General features: G+C 41.2%; 1 pseudogene; it reads left to right on the forward strand.

Annotated features, from left to right (window-relative positions):
- Window positions 1-8526: 8526 nt before the first annotated feature.
- On the forward strand, window positions 8527-8759 carry LOC140584033 (U2 spliceosomal RNA; annotated as a pseudogene).
- Window positions 8760-12874: the final 4115 nt, after the last annotated feature.

The following is a 12874-nucleotide window of genomic DNA, read 5'->3' on the forward strand; positions in this document are numbered from 1 at the left end:
GAAAAGCCCAGTCTTGGCAGAATAGCCATATTAATGAGCTCTTGAGCAAAGACCTTTACTCCCAAAGGGACAGAAAACTGTATCAGGCCATGCTGGCAAAGACCTTTGTTTCAAACCTGGTACCACTTTGCGTTGAATGCTGAAAAGGGCCCTTTAAATACATTAGGTATGTTATTTGCTAAACTTGGGTTTACTTTACTCATAAAAAATAATTATCCCAGCATGTTACTGTAATAATGTCACTGTTTATTACAGCAGGGGTGCAGATTGAACCCATGACCCTGGAGGCGTGAGGCTATAGTAGGAGCAACGGGCCACTATTCATACTGTGAGAAATGATGTATTTTTAATCATACATTGTAACTGATATGTGTCACGCCCCGCTCCGTCCGCTCCTAGTGTGTGCCACGCCCCCTCATTATCCACGTGTGCTTCCCCGATTGTGCCCAGCTGTTTCCTGTTTCGTTTGCCATGTCTTGTGTATTTAGTCTTCGTCTGAGTCTGTCTTCGCCTGACTCACCATTAATGTTGCCTATCGTGCTTCCCCGGTCCTGTTTTCCAAATAAATCCCCTTTGTTCCTGATTTCCTGGCTCCGATCGCTTGCTTACCTGCACCGCTCGCCCGCGATCGTGACAATATGTCGTTACACTGCTTGTGTTTCTTGTTCTCCACACCTTGTGAGCTTCAACATGAATTGATTGATTGTTTTTTTTAATAAGGCCCCAGGTTAGTTAGGTCCAGTCTCCTGGAAAATCACTAGAATGTGTCCTTGCCTTTGGAAGCTAAGAGCGTCTTATTTTCAGGGAGAGCCCTGTAATATTTAGTTTAATAATAAATTATTTTTATTGATAAACCTTCATACTGATAATCCTCTTGTAGTGGTCCTAAAAGAAAACATGACTGAAGATATTATCCATTTTAGTACAGACACATTTCACGATTCAGTAACCTGACTTGTCCAATAGATGGCAGTGTAGTACTTCGACTAAGACGTGCTATGGAAATTGCCGGTAAAAACGGAAAGCTGGTTTTCCATTTTAAACGTTTGTCTGACTGAAATGACCACATGTTGTACATATGTAATCGTACTATACATCTAACCTTCAGCGTTGTATTACCTACCTTAATTATGTGCAGCAATAAAATATGTACGCGTAATTGGACAGCTGCAAGTTAAGCAATCTGTCTGATTTTACATTGAAGTAGGCATGGACGGACGGTAAGATGAATGCAGGAGAGACCTGTGAATAAGCTTAAAGTATACATAAAATATGATAAAATAATACATATTTTTAAACATTTAACTAGATAACGACAGGTTCACAGTACTTATATAACCCTGCACAATTTCGAATATCATCACAGCTCCCTGAAAATTAACAGCTATCATTATAGTACAAATAAGCAGTTATCCAGACATCCCGACTCTCCCGGAAGTTCCGGGAGTCTCCCACATATTGACAGCGACTCCCTGATACCCGCAAATTGAATAAAATATCCCGGAAAGAAGAGGAAGTAAACAAGAGCATGCATGCGAGACAGTAGTGTGTGTGTTGCACACACAGAAGAGGCAGGGTTTTCTGGTGGCACTCATAAGTTCTTTTATTAGTCACACGTGTCGAACGACATCCACCATCTCTGTTCTGCTACCACATGGCGCGAGCTAACTGGCCGCATTCCAACCATGACTGCGCTAATGCGATTAGTTTCCTCGATATATCACCTGCGTGCCGCAACCAAACATATAAAATACACGACAAGCATTTAATAGACGTAACCCACGATGCCACATTACTTCTCTTACCTGTAAATTGGAATAAACACGATAAGAAATTAGAACAGATTTCCCCGTGTTTAACACGACTGGCAGTGCGACGATTTCATCAATGGATGAAACTCGCAGTCGCTCCCTCTAGCGTCACCCGCCAGTATGTACAGGTCTACGTAATTACATAAGCATCATTCCATTTTATACAAACTTAAAGTTATGTGAGAATACTCATGTACTTAATAAACAATAACCAATAATAATAGACATAGACATGTATCATCTGGATTCATACCTCTACATGTGCATCGCGCACTCGAGAGACGCGCGCGTACGACGGAATGAGCGAGAGAGAGAAAGAGAGAACGTGCATATATGTGTGGATCCCTGCGTGTGTGCCTGTTGCCCGTGCTAGACAGACAGCATCCTGATTGGTTTACTTAGCAAAATAAGCCAATCAGATTTCAACGTGGGCGGGCTTCTATTTAACTTCTCGAGGACCGAAGTTATCGGTTCAGTGGAGCATCATGACAGACGGAGAGTGCCCCAAAAAACGGAAGTATAAAACGCATTTCACTTCAGAAAGTGTATCCATGTTTAATAAGGATGAAAATAATGACAGTGTTGCGTGCTGTACTGTTAGCAACAGTGATTTCAGCATTGCTCATGACGGTTTAAACGACTGTAAAATGCATGTTGAGGTGAGTTTAACAAGTGTCATTTCATGTGCTGTATTATTCAGGTCTACACTAGTTAGACACTTGGTTAGTTGCCAATGCTGTCATGAAAGACTTCTTGAAGACTTTTGTAAAGTATATATATATATATATATATATATATATATATATATATAAAACAACTTATAAGCATTTTGGTTCACAATCTTTTGTTTTTAAGTCAACTTTTCTTAGCAAAAGTGCCAAAGTAAAACAGTGTTGGTCATCATCATAATCATGGCTAAACAAAATGAAATAAAACTTCTAAACTGAGTATTCTTTAGCATGATCATGATCATGCATGCTGTATGCTTTGCTTACTCAAGGTTTTTAGCTAAGAATACAAGTCTATCAACCTTTGCAGGCTTGAGACAGGTTCGTTGGCAAGTGACGATGTTGCCACTAGTACTGAAAAGTCTCTCTGACGGCAAGCTTGTCGCAGGAATACACAGGTATTTGCGGGCAAGTCTGGCGAGATGAGGAAAGCTTAGTTTGTGTACTTTCCACCATGCAAGTGGATCCTCCTCTTTGTCTATTGGAGGTGTTAGCAGGTAAGTGTTTAACTCTGCTTCCAAAGCATCCTTTAGGGTCAGAGAGGAATCACCCTTTGCTTCAGTTTCTCTCTGTTTAAAGAAGCTTCCCAATGACTTCTTTGCTTTCTTTGCCTGGGGTGCACTGGTAACGTTGGGCTCCACGTCAGTGCTGCAGCTTGATTTCTCCTGGCATTCCATCATCTGTGATACCACTCTGGCCTTAACTTGGGTCTTCTTGTCTGCACTGATGAAGTCTATCTTGAACCGGGGGTCCAAAAAATATGCCATATCTAGCAGCTTCTGAGTATCATCATCTTCGTATTTCTCATTGAGGTAGTCCAGCATCTTCATATTTATGTTCTTGGTCAGGTCTGTGTCTTCCTCTCGCATTTCCAGTAGTGAAGTGTTGAAGAGCTGAAGAACTGGCTTTACAAAGGAGACACTGACGTATTCATCGCCTGAAAGTGCATCAGTGAAATCCAGCATTGGGCCCAGTGACTTGCTTACAGACTCCAGCACATCTATATCTTGCCAGGTTGGAATTAGATGCCGCAGCTTCTTGTCTGCAGACAGGACCTGAGTTAAAGCCTGCTGCTGCTCTAATATCCTGCTGATCATCATCTGTCTGGAACCCCATCTTGTTTGGCATTCTGAGATGAGACAATGTGATGGTAGATTGAGTTCCTTCTGGACTTTTGCCAGGGCATCGCTGGCCTTCCAGCTGTGAGAGAAGTGGCTCACCAGCTTCTTGCAGACTCCTGTAGCACGATCATTGCGGCCATCCTTTTTCACTGCATTTTCTAAGCGGAGAAAACAAACAAAACATTGCGAACTTTAATTATTGAAGCACACTGTTTTATTTCAAACAATAAATGAAGAGCTCTTTTCCGAAACGCGATAAACGCCAATAATAATTTCCTTGTTTAAAATGTACTGCAAGATGCAGTTTCTTTCCAAACCCCAATAAGCACCGAACTTAATTTTAGCCTAGTGAACGTTCTCGCAATCCAACGTGGCTGCGCTCCTAACAGATGTTTGTTCATTAGGCTATAATTCCTCAAAATAAGTAAAAAAATCTTATTCTCTCTCTCTCTCTCTCTCTCTCTCTCTCTCTCTAAGTTTTCGGTGCTGATGCAGGACGCGTTCATGTACACGGCCCCTAAAAGCTGTGACAAAGAACCAGCAAAAGTAATGATTAGGAATATGTAAAATATTGCAATGAGACATTTTAATTGTTTATTAATAACTGCGAACATGAAAAATAAAAGACAAAAGACTTTTAAAAAAAGACAACCATCAATTTTTGGGAAAAATGGATGGATTTATAGTGTTTTGAAAAGAAAAAAAATTTACTTTGAATTTTTCAACAACAATATAGTTGTTTGATTTAATAATCATTATTCAACATGTTCAGACTAAGCAAAAAACATTTTAACAGGATAAATTGAATATTCACAAAATGTGTGGGTCTAGGTAAAACAATTAATTTCCCTGAAAACTATTGAAATGGAGTAGAGCCCGACCGATTTATCGGCAGGCCGATATTATCAGCCGATATTAGGCATTTTCCAAACTATCGGTATCGGCGTTTATAATGGCCGATAAATGAATATTTCAAAAATAAAATAAAAACGGACGAAACACCCTTCAACCATGTCATGAGTGTTGGCGTTGTATAGTTTGTCCACTAGAGGGCACTCTACACCGTCCCTGTTGGCAACACTCGTGTATAACCACACATCCTGCAACCTGCTGATCCAGCCAGAGTCGGGCAGAGAGAACCAGTTATCCGCGAGTGAGATCATCGGTGAAGTGTGTTCATGGTGATTTGGTCACGAGACATACATTGCTTGAATAACAATTAAAAGAACATCCCCATCAGTTCTCTTAACTCAAATAAGCATGACAAAATTCGTGACTATCATGTCCAGTTTTGCTGCTGTTAAATAAGCCGAGAGTGAAGCGGAATTAGCTAGTAATTACGTTACGTTGTTACAGTGTACAGTAGTTGACTGACTGTCCTTTTAACTTTTGACAATGAGACTGAGTATTTCTTTAATAGCGTGGTAGTTATAGCAGTGAGACGTATCATCTCTCCTTGGCCTGTTATATTGAAAATGTATGTTTTACAATTTGCAGTATGACTTTATCCATTGCTAAATTATGGCTCATCATAGACTAGCTAACCACAAAGCTAGCTAATGCCACTATCAGTGGAAGACCGCTAACGTTAGCATTAATGAGCTTGGAAACCACAACGAACTTATTCTGCCTAAATAAAGTAATGATTACTGTATTTATAACTAGCATATCTCTAGTTACAGTCCCTGCATTGTAAAATGTAAGTTAGACATTTGCGAGGAGCAGAGCATGTGAGCGGAGCGGAGCGGTGAGAATTTCCGCTCCTCGCTCACTAGGTTGTTGGCTCCGCGCCCGCTCCTCCACTCTAATTCGCACTAAGCCGCTCCGCTCAACACCGCTCCTCGCTCCACTAAAATGTCCTCCCGCTCCAGTCAAATCGCTCCACGCTCGCTCCAATTTAAAAGAGGAACAAATAATCTGCATGCCTAACAAATGTCACCTTAAACCGAAGCCTTATGTCATAAAGAAATATGAGCAACGGTAACATTGCCAGTCAGAACAGAAAATATTTATTATTAAGCAACCTATCGGCAACAACGGACAGGTTTGGAAATGGCATTCCACACAAAAATAGGCTTAAAAATAAAAGAATCAGTGGGTTTAATAGCCTAAAGAATATACAGACACGTTTTAAATTCCTCAATTTTTTTCTGTTGATGCAGCACGTCTCTAAAATAAAATTTTACGTTACGTGAAATAAAAAATAAAATCTTATTAGACCTACTTTGAATGACAAAACGAATTTATTTGATTACCAATATTTACTTTATAGGCTTTTATACTTTAATTTACTTTATAGACTTGATATGCTACAACCATATAAAACTTGCACGCGTTTTGCTCTGGCTTCCGCTTCTTCGCGTAGCACACTCATGTTTCTGAGAAAAGTGATTCCAAAGTGAATCTTTACTCACTGAAACAGTTTCACCACATTGTTGTTCTTGCTGTACATTCTTGTCATCTATACGTTTGATAAGAATAGTACACTTGTATGATTTATCAGTTTCCTTTGTGAAATACTTTGCGAATTCCATCTCGGCCAATTTGTGTAACAGTCTTGATAATTGTACAGATGAATTCTGGGTAGATTTGGGCACGCCTCAGAATTGTAGTGTGAGCGGTATCGGAGCGAAATTGGAGCGAGACAAAGCGACCGCTCCAGCCTTAATTAGAAAACCCGCTCCGCGCTCTGACCAAATTCCGCCCGCTCCGCTCTGCTCACATGCTCTGGCGCCAAGGAGTGAACATTTAGACATAGAGAAAAAGTATCAAACGTAGCTTGTGCATAAAAGTTCTATTGCTTGTGCTATTCAAAGTTATATTTATGAAGCTTACCAAGTCTTTTAAAACTGGTAACTTTGATTTGGTTGTTGTTGTTTTTGTGTTTTTGTTCAAAGGACTTTACGTTTCATATCTTAAGTTTGTATTTTTATACATTTTATTTATCAGAACTTTAATATATTTTGATGTTCCTCTGTTCTGTTGTGACAATAAATGAAACAAGTTTCTTTTTAAAATGCATTATCATATTATGTTAGTTAAAACTCATAAATAACTACAAATCACTAATGTTAGGGAAATCTGTTAATGTTTTGTTGCGTGTTTCTGAAATAAAAAAATATATATATATATATCGGCCGATATATCGGAATATCGGTTTTAAAACCAACAAATATTTGTATCGGTATCGGCCTTCAAAATCCTTTATCGGTCGGGCTCTAAAATGGAGTTATCGCATTTTGGAAAAGAGCTCCTCAAATGTGCTCATAAAACTGTTTTTTGTTTAAAATTAAATGTTTAGTGTCTGTATTTTTTCGTACGTTTTAAAGCTCTACGTACACACATGCAACAAATTCATTTTACAAGTTTTGTCAGGTTCAGGACAGGTTATTAAGTAAAACAGCTGAGTAAAAATGTATTTTTATTTTGGATAAAGGTCATGGTCATTACTCACCAACTGCAAGATGCAGTCTGTGGCCGAAGCACTGTAGCCTGGTCCACTTGTTCAGATCGGCAGCTTTCACCATGTTCGCTGCATTATCTGTTGTTATACAGACTTGACGTGTCTCATCTAAGCCCCAAGCGGACACCGCTTCTCTCAGGGCCTCTGCGACATTCTCGGCTGTATGACTTTCCGGGAAAAATGCCGTCTGCAAACAGCGACTTTTTAGCTCGAAGTCCTCTGCGATGAAATGGACCGTCAGACTCATGTAGGGCTCCGTTGTCCTGCTGGACCACAAGTCTGTTGTAGTTGCATAGTATTCCACGTGCGACAGTTCTGCTTCAATCTTAGATTTGCATTTTTCATACAGCTCTTTTATCGCAACTTGGGAAAAATATGTGCGGGATGGTATAACATACCGCCTGTCAAGCGTTCGGATCATTTTCTTAAATCCCTCTTTGGCGACGGTATTTAATGGCAACATATCTTTAGCGATATGAAACGTTATTGCGTCTGTTATTTCTTTCTGTCATTGAGAGCCTTTCTGGTAAGGTGTCACACTGGCAAAGGCATCACAAACATTTGTTTGTTTTGGTTGACATCCAGATTTGGCTTTGTATTCGTTGTAAAGAGCTTTGTGGTGCCGTTTTAAGTGATCAGACAAATTGGTGGTGTTTCCATGTTTTGTGGCCACAACTTTATGACACTCCATGCAAAGTACCTCTTTTTGGTCAACATCCTCCTTTTTGTAGCCGAAATAGTCCCAAATAGATGATTTCGACTTTCTTTTTGGTACGAAATCATTTTTTTGCGGCGGATCCTCTTCGTCGCGCATTTTTAGCAGTGAATGTTGGCTGTGAGCGGTGAGCAGCGACACAGCGAACCAATCACTGTGCAGGCACGCGGAACGTGCATGTCACCCCAGCAACAAGCCATACAACAAACTCGTGTTTACTGTGTGCTACCGTTCTCTTAATACACAATGGGCTTCTACCCTTCACATCGTATGTTCCGGCGATGTGACTATCGCTCACGCGCACATCGCGATGTCGATGTCAAAACAGAATATCGTTCAGCCCTAGTGCAGAGCTTGGAAGTCTGCGGATGTGTTCCTTTTTAACCCTCTGGAGTCTTGGGGTAGGGGACACACTTTCACTAACTGGGGCATGCTCACACATTTCATTCAATATCATAAACTTAATTCCTGGCAAATAAATTATTTCTTATATATTTGGTTTGGTAACAAACTCATCTTAATCTTAGTGTACTTTAGATTTATGTGAAGTTTGTAATTTGACATTCAAAGTATAGACATTGCAAAATGCACTTTGGAACACTCTGTGGGTGTTTGTTTAATATTATCTTTGAAAGTCTTATTGTACTGTGTTGGCATGATTTGCATAGTGTGGGAATGTTTCAGCCTTATAGATTGTGATTATGTGTTAATGTAAGTAGTACAAGCATAATATTTATTATTCATGTATTTGAGCTGATTTACATTTTGTTTTGGTATGAAAAGGTTATTTTGATACGTCCCCCATGGAGGGGACCACATATTAAACGGATTTTTGGAACAGGGAGCCGGAAGTGGGGCTTGCCCCATCTGCTCCAGGCATCGACCCGGTATTGCAGTGCTTCCGGGAACGGTGCACCTCTACTGCCCCCTGTTGTTGAAAGGCAGAACTGACTGACTGAATGGGTGACTAATAGACTGAGTGCCTCTGGATGGCCAACTAATTAGCCGCATGTGGTGTGAGGGAGGGGCCCTGTCCGTGCGCGGCCCCAATTTTTCTTTTTTTTTAAAGTAAGGTGACACGCTGTCGTTTGTGCGGTGGGCAGCTGTGCTGAGGTAAGGCATGACTTCATCTTTGCCTTTTGAATTTTCCCTCATGTTTGTTTAAATGATTGCTGTTTTTTGAGAGGACAGGAGGACAGGGAGGACGCCGGTGGCTGCGACGCCCCTGGGCATTCTACTCTGCGCGGGGGCGTCACGGAGGCCCGGCTAACGGCGACCCGCTAAGCGGCAGCCCCATATCGACTCGGGTCTCTCTTCGGTCTTCAGGACCGGTATACGTTTCTTCTCTTTTCTGGATTGGAAAAGACAAGAGCAAAAGTGGAAGAGTTGACGAAATGGCGTCGGATAGCGTAGCTTATAGCGGTGGGGCGTAAAGACCTTGCATTCCAGAGCATCCCTGCGCATATGAGAGTCTGCTCCATACATCTCCGTTCAGGTAAGTCAAGTTCCGGTGTGATCACTAGACTCCATTCCTGTGTTTGTCCCTAAAGAGAACAGCCAGGATAGGAAATGCTGGAAACCCATCCCGACTGGAGTCCATCCCTTCCCGGTGACACAGTAACCCAAAAGTGTTTGTGAGTGTGGTTTATGTCAGATTAGGAGAGCTGAAATGAACCTTTTGTTGGATGATAGTCGGCGACCAAAACAAGAGCTAGATCACAGAAAAGTGTTTCAAAAGCGACAGCGTCAAAGAGAAATGCAACGCTGGATGGAAGTTTTCTAGTACTGATGAAGGATGTAGAATCGGAATCCAGATATGTTTCCATACAAGGAATTTGCCTTGGTGGTGCTTTTACATGACATTACAAAGAACATAAGAACATAAGAAATTTACAAACGAGAGGAGGCCATTCGGCCCATCAAGCTCGTTTGGGGAGAACTTAACTAATAGCTCAGAGTTGTTAAAATTTTATCTAGCTCTGATTTAAAGGAACCCAGGGTTTTAGCTTCCGCTACACTAGCAGGAAGACTATTCCATACTCTAACTACACGCTGTGTAAAGAAGTGCTTCCTCAAATTTTTCTCCCGCTAATTTCCACTTATGGCCACAAGTTCTAGTATTTAGACTAATATTGAAATAGTCATTTGGCTGAAGAGCATCCAGACCCGTTAGAATCTTATAGACCTGAATCATATCCCCCCTTAGTCTCCTTTGCTCAAGGCTAAACAGATTGAGTTCCGCTAACCTCTCCTCATAAGACATTCCTCTAAGACCAGGAATCATTCTCGTAGCTCTTCGTTGCACCTTTTCTAAGGCAGCAATGTCCTTCTTGAGGTATGGTGACCAAACCTGCACACAGTATTCTAGGTGGTGTCTTACCAAGGAATTATATAAGTGTATCATCACCTCCCTTGACTTAAACTCCACACACCTAGAGATATAACCCAACATTCTGTTGGCCTTTTTTATTGCTTCCCCACACTGGCGAGAGTTACCCACATTTAGCAAAGACATATGCAGAAAGGTAATAAACAATAGACTGGCAATTGGGTAATATGATAATTATATGATAATTAAGTTTATTAATGGTAGTAATGATGGTATTATGATATTTATATATGTGTGTGTACATAGTAATCATTGTAGTATGAATATAAACTATATAAATGGTATAATAATTTAAAGGGCTCTTAAATGGTGCCGTTATTAAGTAGCAGCCAAGTCAACTATATGTGCAAGAGTGCAATATGTATACAGAGTTTGCAGTATGTGTGCATAATGTGCAAGAGTGCAGAATATAATCATAGAGGTAGTTTATCAGTTGTTCACTGGTTATGCTGGTGGATATTTCACTGCAGCTGACGATTAATTGAACGTCCATTCAGAGACTGGTTTGGTTAATGAGAGAGACTACCTGAGGGGAGAAGCTCTTGGCGTGTCTTGTGGTCTTGGTTCTGATTGCCATGAGTCTTCTCATGGAGGGTAAGGCTTGAAAGATGTGGTGAGCAGGGTGAGATGGGTCCTCAAAGATTTTGTATGCCCGTTTCCTGGTTCTGGTGATGTAAAGTGTCTGGAGGGTAAGCAGGTTACTGCCGATTATTCGCTCTGCTGAGTGGATGATGTGTTGCAGTCTGGCCTTGTCTCGTTCAGTGGCTGATCCAAACCAGGCTGTGATGGAGGAGGTGACGATGGACTCAATGATTGTAGCGTAAAACTGGGCCATCGTGGTTATAACATGTTATTTTGGATCAGGCACGGACAGTTGTGAGAGTTCATTCCGCATTAGCTCCGATAGAATAGTATTAAATGCAAAGCTAAAGTCCACAAACAGAATCCTAACATATGTCTCAGGGCACTCCAAAAGTCGGAGTAAGAAATGGAGTCCAGTGTTAACTGCATCGTCCACAGGTCTGTTGGTTCTGTAGGCAGACTGTAGCCTGGGGTCAAGCGATAGGTCTGTGATGGTTTTAAGGTATGACAGCACAAGTCTCTCAAAAGCCTTCATTACCACCGATGTGAGAGCCACCAGTCTGTAGTCACTGACTGGTTCAGTGACTGGTTGAAAATATCTGTGAAGACAGGTGACTATTGATCTGCACAGTGCTTCAGAGTGGCTGGGGAGACAGAGTCTGAACCAGGAGCTTTCCTTGTATTCTGGCTACTGAAGATCTTGTTTACATCTCTGTCGTTGATTCTCCTGGGGAGGTGGCTGGACGTGGGGGGGGGGTGAGCTGGGTATAGTGTGGGCAAGGTGTGAAGGTACCCAGGTGTGAAGAAGGCCATTGAAAAGGTGAGGGCTGTATGATGCGCGAATGTGGCTTTTCAAACCCGCAGTAGAATTTGAACAGGTTTTTGTCACCACTCCTGTAAGCTTCATCTTTTGTTTTAGGAAGCTGCCTGAGTTCAGTTGTAAACCATGGTTCGTCGTTATTATAGCTGACAACAGACTTTTTGGGAATGCGAGAGTCCTCGCAGAAGCTTATGTGCCATGTTACAGTGTCCGTGTATTCATCCACGCTGTTAGTAGCAGTTTTGAAAACATTCCAGTCTGTCGAGTCAAAGCATGATTTTAATTGCTCTACTGCTCCACATGTTCAGTGTTTCACTCTAGTAACAACAGGTTTAGCAGTTTTCAGATTTTGTCTGTATGCTGGAATTAGATGAATTGTTGCATGGTCAGAGTTTCCTAGTGCAGCACCAGTCATTTTCTGTCATTAAAATGTGACGTCTTTTCAGTTAGCTATTTATTTATTTTGGCTTTTTCTTATTATTATGTGTTCATTGTAATTGATTAATAAAATTATTTATTTTCATTATTATTTCTTTTACTTATCTTTGAAATGTGATTTTGACATTTTAATTTGATTGTATCCTTGTCTTTGTAAAGCACTTTGAATTGCCTTGTGCCCGAATTGTGCTATATAAATAAACATGCTTAAAATCTTTGATGATGACAATGTGCCCAGCCGGCTGTGAACTGTTCTTCGCTTTCTCCATCTTTGCATTTCTTGCATTGTGAAGATCTGCGAGCTGTTTAATTTTAGTGACCACTCCTTTTCAGGATTATGTAGTATATGTTTAACATTACTTCAAAGTGTGGAAGGGAAATTTAAAGTGATGGTAGGCCAGGGTTGGGAGGCATTGTGGGATTGTTCTTGTGTCTCAGGTTTTGTTGTTTTGGGGATGGTGCCGTGTGTCCTTGCCTCACAGCCACCTGCACGGAACCAGCTTTGCAGGCCACAGATCTTGGAGAACTGGGCTGAAGGGAACATCGCCGGGGGGAGAAAGGGGACCTGCAGGAAGCCTTGAAATGTAGCTGCTATACTATGCTAGACGCAGTTTGTTGTATGGTAGCATTTGAACACACAAGCAAGTTATGTACCCATAAGGGTTGTATATGTTTACGCTGAAGTCTTTATTTAGGTAATATAGGGTTGGGGTTTCCCTTACTGATAACATTGTGAGCCATGCCAGCCATGGACACCAAAGGGGGGGTTGCACCTTTTTGCTGGGTTGGGAGTGGAATTTCCCTAAT

The sequence above is a fragment of the Paramormyrops kingsleyae genome, unplaced genomic scaffold, assembly GCF_048594095.1.
Source record: "Paramormyrops kingsleyae isolate MSU_618 unplaced genomic scaffold, PKINGS_0.4 ups29, whole genome shotgun sequence".
NCBI lineage: Eukaryota > Metazoa > Chordata > Actinopteri > Osteoglossiformes > Mormyridae > Paramormyrops > Paramormyrops kingsleyae.